The sequence below is a fragment of the Mauremys mutica genome, chromosome 8 (assembly GCF_020497125.1).
Source record: "Mauremys mutica isolate MM-2020 ecotype Southern chromosome 8, ASM2049712v1, whole genome shotgun sequence".
NCBI lineage: Eukaryota > Metazoa > Chordata > Testudines > Geoemydidae > Mauremys > Mauremys mutica.
In genome coordinates, this window is record NC_059079.1 from 8521733 (window position 1) to 8536159 (window position 14427).

Sequence of the window (14427 nt, forward strand, 5' to 3'; positions counted from 1 at the left end):
TAGCCTGCCATAGGCCTCGTCTTGCAAAGATGCTACAGCAAATATCTTAGGGTAGTTGTCAGGCACGAATGGCATTCCAAAATCCCTTACCACCAGCATGTGCAATAACCCTTTCCACTGGACAGGCAGCAGGTTTAATTTATCTTCTCCTTCTCAAATATTTCCTTGCCACTGCAACCAAACCGATATACCTTCCTCCATCTTTGTTTGTCCTGGCCCTTGCGGTAGTGGCTTCCCTCCATAGCTACAGTAGCAATAAGTCTCCAGTACTGTACTTATTTTATAAAAACTGTCTAAAACTGCAGGAATAATGAATGGTGCTGACTTTTGTGGTTGTTGAAGTATGCTTTGTCTACTGACCATGAGGGTTCCAGACAGTTATTCCTAGTTAAAGATATCCTCTAGGTAATCATTAAAAAAAAAAAAAGGTTTTCCAGAATATGCCAATGTGGTTCTGAGCTTTATATCTACAGTTAGGGTTCTCAATCTGGGGATCACAAACAGGTGTCAGAGGGGTAGGTCACAACCATCTTACCCATCCCATATTGCTAAGTGGTAGGGTACCAGTGGTGGAAAAGGGGGTTGCCGTATAGAAATTGTTGAGAGTCATGGACAGAGGCATCACACCATGGATCAGGGAGGACCATCTTACTCAGTCTGCAGCATGGTTACCATTCTGAAGACTGTGACACCAAGAGGATATAAATAAACTAGAGGCAATTCAAAGAGGAATAAATATAATGAAGACTTATTTGAAAAAAAATAAAAGAACTAAATACAGTATGAGTATCTTGTCACACAAAATGTCTAAGGGCTAAATCTGCCTCTGACTTATCTGTGCATGAAAAGCTGAAAGCCACTAGTTTCTCTGCATGTTGTTCTCTCCACACCTAGCTTTTTAGCCATGCAGAAGTTGGAGCCATGCCCAAGAACCCTGCCATTAAAGAGCAAGACTCCCCTGATATCTGCCGGGAGACTGGATGATCAGAAGACAGCTAGAAGGTGCCAACAGGAAAGAAAGAGTAAACATCCAACCAGAAGAGAAAGGTGTTTTAGCAGTTGGACCTGGGAACAAGGGAAGCTGACATGTGGAAACTGAAGCAGGGAGGTGGCAGATCAGAAGGCTGAGAGAGGCAAACAGGAGAGATCTATTTTAGGGTGCACGGAATTGGGACGCAGCCAGCATGCAGAAAGGAACAGAACAGATGACCTTGAATGCCTTTCCCACTTCTAACTTCCATGGCTCTGATTGAGAATAATTCTGAAAATTTGAACTGGACAAATTCCATGGGTGTTTAGATTACTATGGGAGAGAGGGGAGAATGTAATTAAAATTGTCATCAGTTCTGAGAATGCACACACACACACGGGAACAAGCTGCTATGTAAGATGTTCCTATTCAGAACCGGAATATACTCAGTCCAGTTAACTTTTACTGGGACATCTGATTCTGAGAATGCCCAAGATATTTCAATCTATCCCATGATATCTCTTCACTAACAATTTACTATTATCTTGGTAGCATTTTACACACACCCAACCCTTCCCCCACATACACACCATTTTCTTCCTTTATTCCCTCCTGTGCCTCAGAATAACCCGACGCAACTTATCAGCAGAGGAAGGCTGATAATGCTTCTGTGCTGGCTGGAGGATGTCTTGCCAGGGTGAGGTGGAACATACGGAGCACCCTACCTCTGCAGTGTATCAAGTGCAAGCAGGCCTGGGAATGAGGGACCAACCCAAATCCCAAACTCCGGTCCCTATACTACACTGCCAGTAGACTACTGGGTCAGCTCTAATAGCCTCTTAGCCTCAATTACCTAATTAGCCTTTTCCTCACTTTCCCCATCTCCCTTTCCCATCTGTTCATCTATTCCCACACCTCTTTCTTCCGCAAGAATAATTTTTTAAAATCCATGTGAACTTCATTTAGGTTATTCTCAGATGACTTCTCTTTCATGCAAGAATAATTTATGTCTCACAAGAGCTCAAAGTTGCAGCAGGATTTTGGTAATGTCTGAATGCTATATTTATGTTAGATACTGATGAGTTCACACACACACAAATACTACCATAGTGGAGATTTCTAACGCATCACATACATTTGGTACCAGATTCAGATAACTACTGGAGAAACAAGGAGGAAAGTGGATCTGAGGATGTTTTTTCCAGTCCTTTCTTGGTTTAGACTGAGCAATCCATGAGGAATCCAAGGGTAATTTGGATCATAAGGCTGGTTTTCACCTTATTTTTATTGCTGATAAGTATCAAAATATTTTTGAAATTAGAAAATATAAATGCACAGGAAGATATAGGAATACAAGAACTGCCATAATGGATCAGTCTCGAGGTCCAACTAGTCCAGTATCCTGTCTCTCACAGTGGCCAGTACCAGAAGCTTCAGAAGATTTAGAATCCTGCAGTAGACCCCCCACATTAGGACTTATTCTGGTCTCTGCAGCATGAAGTTTAACATGCCTTTCAAAACATTTGTCATCATTAATTAACAACCCTAGATATAATTTTAGCATTATTCTTGATCTCATTCCTTATGCATCCAAACCTCTTAGCTTTTTTTCACCACAGCTGCACCTTGATCAGACGTTGTCACTGAATTGTTTACAATGATGCCAGATTCTTCTCCTGAATAATTTACTTTACTTTAAAACCCTATAAGGTGTATGAATAGTTTAAATATTTCCCTCCAATGTGCATACTTTGCATTTATCGACATCGAACGTTACCATTGTGTTGTCCATTTGTGCAGCTTGTTTAGGTGTCGAAGTTCCTCACAGTCTTGTTCAGTCCTGAATAATCTAAATAATTGTGTGTCATTTTCTACCTTACTACTCATCTCCTTCTCTACATCATTAATAAATATATTAAACATTTGACCTAGTACAGAACCTTGAGGCACCCAGTTATTAACCTTTTACCATAATGAAAATCGACCATTTAATCCTACTGGTCTGTAATTTCCCAGAGCACCCTTAGAGCCTATTTGAAATATAGATACAACATCTGGTACCCTCCAATTCTCTGAAACAGTTGCTGTTTTTAAAGAGAAAGTGCATATTTTTTGTTAGCACTTAGCCACTTCATACCTAAGTTCCTTCAGAACTCTTGGATGTGTGTCATCTGCGCCTCATGACTTACTGCTTTTTAATTAATCAATCATCTCTTCTGACATCTCAGTCTCTGATAGTACCTCATCTTTATTTACAGAAAAGAGCAGGTCCAGAGTAGGTATCTCCCCAACATCCTCTGTGGTGAAGAATGATGCAAAGAAATCATGTAGCTTCTCAGCAATGTCTTCATCTCCCTTGATTGCTCCCTTTATCCCCTGGTGATCCAGCAGACCCACCAATTCTTTTATAAGCCTCCTGCTTCTCCTATACTTAAGGAATCTCTTGGGTGTTTGTTTTTTTTAAAATACATTTAGCTATTTGCACCTCAAAATCCATTTTTGGCCCTTCTGATTTCCATTGCCTGGTGGAATTTATGTTTCTGTGTATTGGCTTCACTAAAATCAGCTTTCCAGATTTTGAAGGATTTCTGTTTGATTTGAATACTCTCAGAAATTTTTTCAGTTACCCATACTGGTTGGCTCTTTGACTTGTGTTAGGGGCTTTCCCTTCACCTCTTCCCCTGGTTCTTTTCATGGAGACAGAAAGCAGAAGACCCAAAGTCCAAAGTGCAAACAATGCAATGTTTATTGAGGTTAGTTTCAAACAAACATATCCATAACTCTGATGCCACAGAGCCTTTCCCCCAGTGTCTCAGTTTCCTTAGTAGGCATAATTATATCTGTAGTGTACGCCCTTGGTCTCACCCTTGCAATTCATGGTCATGTTCCATTTTGGAGGGTCTTGAGGCTGGAGGCTATGGTACCACCTCTTTTGTATCCCCTGGGAGGGGTAAGGAGTGAGGTTGTACTTCAGTCAGGGACAGGCATTTCTTTGGCCTTTTAGTGTTTCTTATGCCTCCCCCAAACCCCTTCTCCCTCCCGACGGGTTGCTTGACCTTGGCTCGAGATAGGAGGCGAGGCAGTCTTTAAGTGTGCACTCGTATATTACACTTCCACTAGACCCAGCAACACTTTTAGCTCTATTCCTTATCTTTTCTCAGTGTAGTAAAAGCCCCATCTGGTTGTGGGAAATGCAACACACGGTGTCTTTGTTCACACATATTAATAAGGATATAAGAGTATCAAAAAAATCAAACCCAAAATCCTATCTCAGGCTAACAAACAGGCCTATATTCTAACACCCTGCAGATTCTCTTTTTGTTCAGTGACACACATGCCTTCTGAGGTTTTCACCAAAACCAACACTAAAGATTTTACTTCATTAATTTTAGAGTTTTTTGACTAAACTTTCATTTTACTGAAAGCTTCCTTTCTAAGGATGAGTGTCACTGTGGGCTTGGCTACACTTGAAAGTTGCAGCGCTGGAAGTTACAGCGCTGGTCGTGCAGCTGTGCAGGAACAGCGCTGGTGTGTGGCCACACTCACAGCTACCAGCGCTGGTGTGTGGCCACATTTGCAGCATTTGCAGCGCTGTTGGGAGTGATGCATTATGGGCAGCTATCCCAGCGTTCAAGTGGCAACAACGTGCTTTTCAAAAGAGGGGGGTGGAGTGGGGTCTAGTGTGACAGGGAGCGGGGGGAGAGAGAGAGAGTGGATTTTTGGAGCCAACACTGTGTGTTTAGCTTCCTGCCTTGAAAAAATCAGAAAATGTTTCCAACCCCTTAGTCTTAACTCTTAATTGCAAACAGCCTGCCTCCAACACGACTCCCCACTGTTTCACTCACTCCCTGCCTGCCTCTCATTTGATTGTTTACAGCCAGGTACAGATTGATCAAAGCAAACAGGAGCTCTGTTTGGTTTTTTAGATAAGCAGCACCGGCAACGGAGCTCCGCGCGGAGCTCGTTCACAACAAAACAAAGAGAGGCTGCATAACAAAACAAAGAGAGTAAGTTAAAAGCATTCTGGGATATCTCCTAATACCCTGGAGGCCAATTAAAGCGCTGGTGTGTGGCCACACTTGACGAGCAACTCTGGATCACCAGCGCTGCAATGCTTATTCCCCAAGCAGACCAGGTGTTCAGCCAGCGCTGCAGCCAGGGAGTTGCAGCACTGGATGTGCCTTGCAGGTGTGGACAGTTACTAATTGCAGCGCTGGAAAGCCTCCACCAGCACTGCAACTTGCAAGTGTAGCCAAGCCCTGTGTCACTTTTAGGATATCAATTATTTGCTCTCACATTTCTCTTCCCCCCCACCTCCCAGTTTCTATAGTACTGGGATCTTACCATTTCTTGTTGTTTTAGCTACGGCACCCATCAAAAGCCTTCTACATGCACAAGAGCACGACAGCTCCAAACACTTAGTGAAGTGACAATTCAAACGTGCATAATTGAAATGAGAAGGCCACATACATTGTTGCTTCTGTAGCCCCAGCACATTGCAGATACCAGTGGCAATTTGCATTCCTCCATTCTTGCCCCCTGCCCAAGCTTCCGGTACGCTACCCTCCCAATTTCAGAAACTCTCTGCAACACCCCCACCCCCTCCCTCATATTACAGCTATGTGCCCCCATGTTCCCCTTCCCCCATACTCTTGTCCCCCATTCTCTCTTCCATGCCAGGGGTTCTGTGTGCCCCCTCATTGCTCCCTTGACAGTTCTATTGGGGCTCTTAGGGTACGTCTACACCGTGAAAGAAAACCCACCACAGCAAGTCTCAGAGCCCCGGTCAACTGACTTGGGATCATGCTGCAGGGTTAAAAATAGCAATGTGGACATTTGGGCTCAGGCTGGAAGGAGAAGGGTCTCAGAATCCAGCCTCTGGCCCTGGCTGCTGCAGGCTTTCTTTTTTTTTTTTTTTCTGTCTAGAGCTACCCTTATTATCATCTCTAAGCCCTCATTCAGGGCTTTTCCTCACAGAGGTCTCCTGTGAGTTCTTCCAGCCAGAGGGCTGAGTGAGTGAGAGAGAGAGAGAGAGACTCCCTTTCTCAACCTCTCCCTTCAAAGCAGCATTCTCTTTATATGGATCTACCAGCATGTTTTTAGCTCAGCTGCTCCATTACTAATTAGCTAAAGGGCACCATTGGAGCATCCGATTGCTCCCAGGTGTAGCCCACAGGATTGTCATGAGCCCAAAATGTCCTGTAGGGCCACTGGCCCCATGACACCTGGGCTCAAAAGTTATCCAACTACATATAGATTCACATACAAAGAAATGCCATTGAATTAAGAGTATAAGGCCTTGCTCTGCTTGGTCAAAAAGGTGTGAAAAAGAATTAAAACCCCCAAACCCATCTCCTCAAAAAAGTGCTAAGTAAACAAACAGACCTTTCAATATACCCAGAATGTCAACCAATGTAGACTCTGTCAGATCAAGAAAGCAGGGCCGGCTCTGGCTTTTTTGCCGCCTCAAGCAAAAAAAACCCAAAAAACCTGCGGGGCGGCCGGAGCCAGGGTACAAACTTTTGGCTAACGGGACTCCCTGCGCTGCAGACGTGCCCCGGGCAGTGGAGTGCATGCCTCGGCTAGCAGGGGGGAGGGGGAGGGAGTGGGGGGGAGAGAGAGAAGGGGGACGGCAAGAGCTTCCTTCAGCCAGGGCGCTCACCACTCGGCCCCTCCCGGGAGGGCTCTGCACCACTCCGGTCGGCGGGGAGGGAAGGACGTGGGCTGCCCGGCTTCCTGCAGACCTGGCACCGGCTGGGGCAGACGGAGCGCACAGCCCGCTCCCAGCAGGGCACTCCCCTCCTCCGCGCTGCCACCCCCTACAGGGCAGCCAGAGTGGCAAACAAAAAAAAAACAAAGAAAAAAATTCCTAGGATTGGCCGGAAGCCGCCCCTTAGAATCTGCCGCCCCAAGCACGAGCTTGCTCGGCTGGTGCCTGGAGCCGGCCCTGCAAGAGAGGAAACAATATCAGAGTCAATCCACTGAGCACCCTGCTCCCAGGTCCAAGGTGTTCACATCAAGACACAGCTCTCCCAGCTGAGCTCAGCCATGAGGATTAAGCACGAAGACAGCCGCCAGACCTTCTCTGTCACCAGACTGCGATATTAATGAGGAACTTGAAAACTTTTTTCTAGGTCTTGATGCTCTGCAAGACTCTTCACAATGCCCTTTCTGGCAGCTGGAGATGGTTCAGAAATAACCTTAGCAGGCTTGCTTCCCCAGATAATAGAGAATGAATGCACTGCAGAGGGGGTGCCCTCAGTCTTTAGGGGAAATAAAAAACAATTTTCTCCCTTTCTCTTTTCCAACATCCCTAGTTGCTGACCCATGAAGTAGTATTGATCTAAGAAGAGATTAAGTATCCTGCCCTCTCAGACACTTGTTATTTACAATACACATGGATGCATGTTGGCTGAGGGAGAGTCAGAGAGAAGAGGGACCCAGGCATCCAGAAGCAATAACACTCCTGGGATTCCTTACCCAAAACACAAAGCTAAAAACTAAGATGCTGCAATGGTGTGTTGCTGGAGAGAGGGGGACATGAAAAATGGTTTGTGTAGCACTAATCTTGTTTTTTCAAGCTGCATGTGCGTTATCAACCAGGCCTCTTCCATTTTTCACAATAGTGCTAACATCATTTTTCTTGATAGCCATTTAAAAATATATATATTCATTTTAGTAGGGAAACAAATGTTTTTTTCCTATCTGACAATATCACAGCAATGGAGAAACTGCATGTTGACTGTATATATAAAATACAGCCTGGTCCACAGTGCAGTTTCTTTCTTAGCATGCAAGACAGTCTCTGTCTCCTCGCATAGTTATCAAACATAGCATGGGAAGGAAGGAAATGGAAGCTACAATTCACTGCCGTTTTGTAAAAAGTTTTTTTTTTTTGCATTTTCTTGCCATTCAGAACGACACTCAACCCTCTCTTACCACTGAAGATATGACATGACTAAACTCTAGATATTTCTCCTCCCCTTTACATTCTTGTATAAATGCAGAGATAGACAGTGTGTAGCAAATCACTGGCATGTAAGGGGGTGGAAAGGATGCACGGAGCCTACCGCTCCGCTTCCATCCTTGTGCCGCAGAAAGGCACATGCTGGTCCGCAGTAGCTCTGGAAACCCTGTTCTAAGTAAAGTAATGCAGCTCTGCCACTTTAGTGCCTGCTAACTTCAGTGCCTGTGATGACACACGAGGTAGAACGTGGGGAGATAATGTCTATTATACTCCATCAAAGAGTCTGCACAGCCTCTAGTCAAACTCCTGCCCTAAAACCCAATTCAGGCAGAAGCTTATCCACAGTCTAGCTCTTAGTATATTAAACTCCATTGCAACATGGTTGCTATATCCTCCACACTTTGTTCCCCAGTCCCTCAGTTTTCCGTTTCTAGCAATCAATAGCCACGTAACTAGTGTTTTAAATTACATCGTCCCTCTGGGGTCTGGTTTATTAACATAAACTTACAGTCCAACTCAAAGAAAAGTTTTCCAATGCTCTCCCCAGGGCTTAACGGTCCTGTTAAAAGTGATAGTCCTTTGGGCCCTGCCCCGGGGCTTCACAATCCTTTTCCCTCCGAGTACAGGGAGAATGCTTGTCACCATCAGTCTGGGACAGGAACACAGACCACACTTCGGAGTTCTGCTGCCCTGGAAGTGTCCTACTCTGTCTTTCATACTAAATCCTCACAGGCTCCTTTCCCAGGCCATCCCCTTAGCTACTGTGGAAGGCCATAGCCTCACAGGTCTTATTAAAGCTCAGTAGAATTGAGTCGAGGCAACAGGTTGTCTTAAATATCTCACCAGCAGGCCTGGCTCTTGGTCACATGATCAGTTATGTGACATCTGTCAAGAACTACATTCCTATCAGTGCCTCCGGATGTTTCCCAGATTTTCCAATTTCAAAGGGCAGTGGCCCTGTAACAGGAATTGAGGGCCATGCATGTGCTGTTAGAGACACTGTACTTCTTGTATTCAGATAAGCAAATGCTATTTTTATTATAGTGCTTTCTAGCACCCAATCCTGCCAGCTGCTGAACATCAATGGGAATTGTGGGTGCAAATCACAATCTGCAACACTGGGCCCCTTGTACTCAATCATCTCAGAAGCGTGGCAGCAATAAATCTCTCCCCCCAACGTTGCTCCTGCCACCTTTATCTATCATATTCAAGTGCTGCTTATACAATATATCCAATGTTGCCAACTCTATTTTCTCCTTGAGTCTTGTAATATTTGCTGTTTTATTAATCTCCAGCTGTTGGAATCAAGAGATTGCATGTGAATCTCAGCTTTTTTTATTTTTTACAGTAAGTTTCTAGCCCTTTTGGTTGCAGAGGAAAGCCTGAAAATTCAAAGGGATTGTATCCTTAAGGTTCAGAAATGAGACGGCAAAGAAAAGAACTCAAAATATTTTTTTAAATCTCCTGATTTTTAAGCAACTTTCCAGATTTTTGAGAGGGGCCCTTACTTGTGATTTTTGAAGATTTGGGTTGGCAATAGCATGTATTATAGCCTGAATTTATATATGGTTGCATGTATAAACTGCATTCCTCTAGGGAGAAATCTGTAATAGTTTGTGTGAATAATGCTAGGCAAAAATAAAGTATATTGTAAAAGAATGGTCTGAACTTTTAATAAAAAAACCCAAATAGTCATCTAGGCACAAATTGTGAGGCTCAATGGAGGCCATTTTAAAAATCAGTTTTAGTATTTGCACTTGTGATCTGCTGAGCTATTTAAACACATGTTGAAATAGTTTCAGGATCAGGCCTATAATCCTCTATCCATGACATCACAATTGATTGCTGGGGAAATTATGATGTCATTAGCAGATTATGATTTCAGATAAGGAAAAAGCAGGCAGAGGAGACAAACTCCTCGAAAAGATTCTTATGACAATATCTGTAATGATAAAAAAGGGGAGGACATATAGACTAGATATATTTGCACAGGTTTAAAAAAAAAATTCAGGGTTTTCCATAATAGAATCATAGGACTGGAAGGGACCTTGAGAGGTCATCTAGTCCAGTCCCCTGCACTCATGGCAGGACTATATTAAATAATAATAAAGCATTAGGCATTCTAAGAAACAATTCAAATATATGACACATCTAGAAGGCTTCAATGAAATCCTATTAAAATTATATTCTACATACACTTTAATTGAAGGTCCTGAGCATTCATAGTTTCTTTTAATTCTTTTCCAGTTTTCCAACTCAAAAACTAGAAGGCAATAGGACTGTACATCTATCTATCTATCTATGTTAAGGTTTTATACTGTTCCCCATCACGATAGTATCTGCACACCTTCCACATAAAGTCAACAGCATAAGTGAGGTTGCTGGGGAATGCATGGAGTCTTGCACACTTCTCTTTGATGGAAAAACTTTGCTTGGGGTAGGATTTTTCATTTTTCTTTTTAACACCTGTCATAGGAAATCATACTCCACTCCTATTTACAAAGTATAGCCCAAATCAGCAAACTCCCATTCACATGAGTAAACTTTGCAGGATTGGGCCCCAAGTTAGAAATCATGAAACTATATTGAGGCGAAGCCGAAGTTTTAAAAAGAGAAATGTCTAAAAATCCTCTCAACAGTATCAAGAGGGATTGTGGGAAAGATTCATATATGTTTATGTTTAAATAAATAAAAAGGCAGATGCAATTAAGAGAAAGCAACATATGGGATGGAAAAAAACTATAAGCAAATTGTCTACAAAATGCTGTAATACTACTATGCACTTCTTGAAGAACGACAGGACATTTGTCAATACACTTATAGAAAATGTTTGGAAAAATACTCGATGTATAATTTATACAGCTATCAAGTTAAATACACAAGTGTCTAAAATGTGGGTTGTAATAACTTAAATATTTAAAAGCTTTCAGCAATGTTCCGAGTTTCACAGTTGTTGCTGTTTCAGGCTTCACTATGCAGCAAACATTCCCCCCTAGGCTCTTAAGACAGAAGAATTTACGGATATACACCGGGTTAACTACTTAGGGTGAGATTTCAACAACTTCAGCTATGTGATACAAAGTTTGCTGTTGCTGTTTTATCATAGTAAAAAGAGAGGGTAGCAGACACGCACACACACACACAAATTGAGATTCCAGCCACACAAAGGAAACAATTTTAAAGAATAGAATATACAACCAAAAGTATCATGGGAAAAGCCACATCACTCATTAGCTATAGCATTGTATCTGCACTATTAGACGGCTAGTCTGTTTTATGTAGGTTAGAAGTCATGAGCCATTTCCAATGCAAGAGCATTAAAAATGTGTTTTGAATTCAGAAATTTTACATCAAGATAAAATTTAGCAAAGTTGATCACATAAGGTTATAGTGTGATTTAAACTCTGGTTCCGCATACAGTTATGCATATGCTTACCTTTATCATGTTAGTAGTCCCACTGAAGTCCCATTGACTTAAATGGGATTACTCACGTGAATTAAAATAAAGCACATGCATAACTGTTTGCAGGATTAGGAGCCAGGGGAGAGGGAGAAAGGCAGAGGGGTATTGGAAACCAATACTATCGGATGTCATACCCAGTTCTGCCGATGGCTACGTGAATTCAATGGCAGAAAAAGAAAGATAGTCATTTAAATCCCTTATTATTTGATTTTTAATTACATACTACCCCAAAACACAAAAGAAAATTAAATTTAAAAAACAAAAAGGATCTCTTATTTCAATATATTGTTCATAATCTTTAAAAGATTCTTCTTATTTTAATAATCTCGCCAACCTGAAAATGAAATATTGATTTCTCGCTCACTTGCACACTTGTATTTTTCTAGGGGTCTTCATGAATTTTGAAATGCTGCCGTTGAGGTTTTCCTGATTTTTATTTTAATGAAAGAGAGCTTTGAAGCACTACATCCCCACAGCTAAATCAAGCTTTGCACAAGTGGACTACTGCATTCAGTGGGCCTCAGGGTAGGAAAAGCTATGTGCTAAGGCAGAGCTCTTTACAGGATTGGACTCCTAATTTGTAAAAAAAACCACCACATTAAACTTATTTACGTAGACTCAGACAGAAGAAAAAACTAAATAGATATAACTTTAGTTCTACTAATATTTTCAAACAGAGTTAAACAAGGATTACTGAGTAAAAGTCATCACAATAACCCTATATTTTCATTGTACATACCATCTTACAGTGTTCCAAGTCTCTCTCTGGGCATTTATCTCACAGAAGGAAAATTGAACTTGATGCTCATTAAACTTAAGATACCAGCTAATTAAGCCATTTAGTGCAGACCCAAGGCAGGTTCCATGCCTTGTTCTGCTAATGCACCATAATGGGGCCTTGCAATATTCCTGCTAGTAGTAACAGTCCACCACACTGGATTCTTTTGTCATGAGCAGAGACTGCCTATTGTGCTGTATTCTGTGGCAATTATATGAGGTGGACAAGTGAATTCAAGGGATTCGGGTAAAAGGCCAATCTCATTTTCATAAGTGAAGTAAACTGAATCGAAACACAATCTCAATAAGTGACAGATCAGTCCATTCACTTTTGTTGGTTTAAACAAGTCCCTAATGTTAATTTATTTATTAGAATACAGTACAGTTTCTAAATGTAAATGAACAGTTACTTCACATGAAGCTGAGACAAAAACTGTCTTTTAAAATGACTCATTTCATTTAACAAGGATTAACTTCAAAATAGATAATGTCAACTAGACACAAAAACACCCAGAATTTAAAAATTTAGCTTGAAATATATATATTGATATAGAAATGAAATGATCTCAGCCAGAAGCAAAGATACTGCATGTCAGCGACTCACTTGTTTCAATTAGCTGTGCTACGAATGGCTGAGAGGATCTGATTTGTAGATGAACTAGAATGCTATTTCTCAACACCCATACAGACTGTTTAAGTATCAATAAAATGCTGATCAGCTGAGGGTCAGTAGGAGCCAGAGCCCCAGGAATTGCCTAATCAGGGAAAAATATGCAAGAGTGTGCATGCAAAAGTCACACAGTGATTTTTTGCCAGCAGCAGATATAGACATTGCAAGCCTCAAAGTGCAGACTCAGATAGGGGTTTGGACATGCCAGAGCTTTGAAGGTTTGGCACAGATTGAACAGTGATCACACAAATCCCTCCACTCTGACTACTGTCCTCTAATGCCCCTACATATATATCTACACAAACCAGACAGAACCTCTCCCCGTCTCTGATATTAAATGCAATCAATATTTACCTACGCAGTATGAGGGGTGAGGGAGAAGGGAAGAAGAAACACAAGTAGATTCAAGGGAGAGATATGGAGAAGACATAGATTTGATGACAGGGTATGGATCTAAAGTTGAGGCATTTGTGAGCAGATGGAGAGCTCTGAACTCCTTAGCCAATCAGATCATAGGGATTCATGTTAGCCAGAGTACAGGAGTGAAAGGACAACAAAAGACCTACATGCAAATGTCTTACCTAAAGTGTAGCCTTTCCCTCAAAATTTAGCCAGTCCCAACTCATCCCAGCTACCCCTACTTCTGGGGACCAAAGTTCCATCTGCTTTCCTGCAAACCTTCCTCTTCTGTGTCTCCCCTGAGTTTCAGGGAGAATGTTTTTATCCTATGCCAAGTTCTTGGTTTCATTTCCCCCACTTGGATCCCCCCACAACTCGTGCAGAAGTGGGCAAGGAGTGATGTTATCAATCAGCCTATTCATCAGAGCATGATCAGGGTGGGGAAGTAAAACTTTAAAGGAGTCAACACATGTATTGTTTATTAAGTACCTGTGATTGGGTTATCTGAACCTATTGACTTAAGTTCCTGCAAAAAACCTAGTTATTCTTTAGCAAGCAACAAAATAGTCGTGCAAAACTTAGTCCTGCCACAGGGTTTAAAAGAGAACTAGATAAATTCATGGAGGCTAAGTCCATTAATGGCCATTAGCCATGATGGGTAAGGAATGGTATCCCTAGCCTCTGTTTGTCAGAGGGTGGAGATGGATGGCAGGAGAGAGATCACTTGATCATTACCTGTTAGGTTCACTCCCTCAGGGGCACCTGGCATTGGCCACTGTTGGTAGACAGGATACTGGGCTGGATGGACCTTTGGTCTGACCCAGTATGGTCGTTCTTATGTTCTTATGAGTGCAGGGGACTGTACAAGATGACCTCTCGAGGTCTGTTCCAGGCCTATGATTCTATGATATTCTATAACATAACCAAACCAATATTCTGAAAAATAATAGACATCTCCCACATTTGTACAAGATCTTTCACTGATAACCCTAGTGGCATTAGGATTTTGAGTTTATTAACCATAGCTACAGTTATTACCTTGGAAACTAGAAATACACTCATGCTATCATTTAAATATTTTTTGTACAATCTCAGAGAATGATGTTGCCTACATTAATACATCTCATAAGTCTTTTAAGAATGGTTTCAGGCATGCAAAGAATAATGAAAAGTTCAGAAAT

The 14427-nt window shown here is 42.0% G+C and overlaps 1 protein-coding gene across 8 annotated transcripts in view; it reads right to left on the minus strand.

The window, feature by feature from the left end:
• AGBL4 (AGBL carboxypeptidase 4) overlaps positions 1–14427 on the minus strand; it is a 1358157-nt gene that overhangs the window by 779032 nt on the left and 564698 nt on the right. The window lies entirely within an intron of this gene.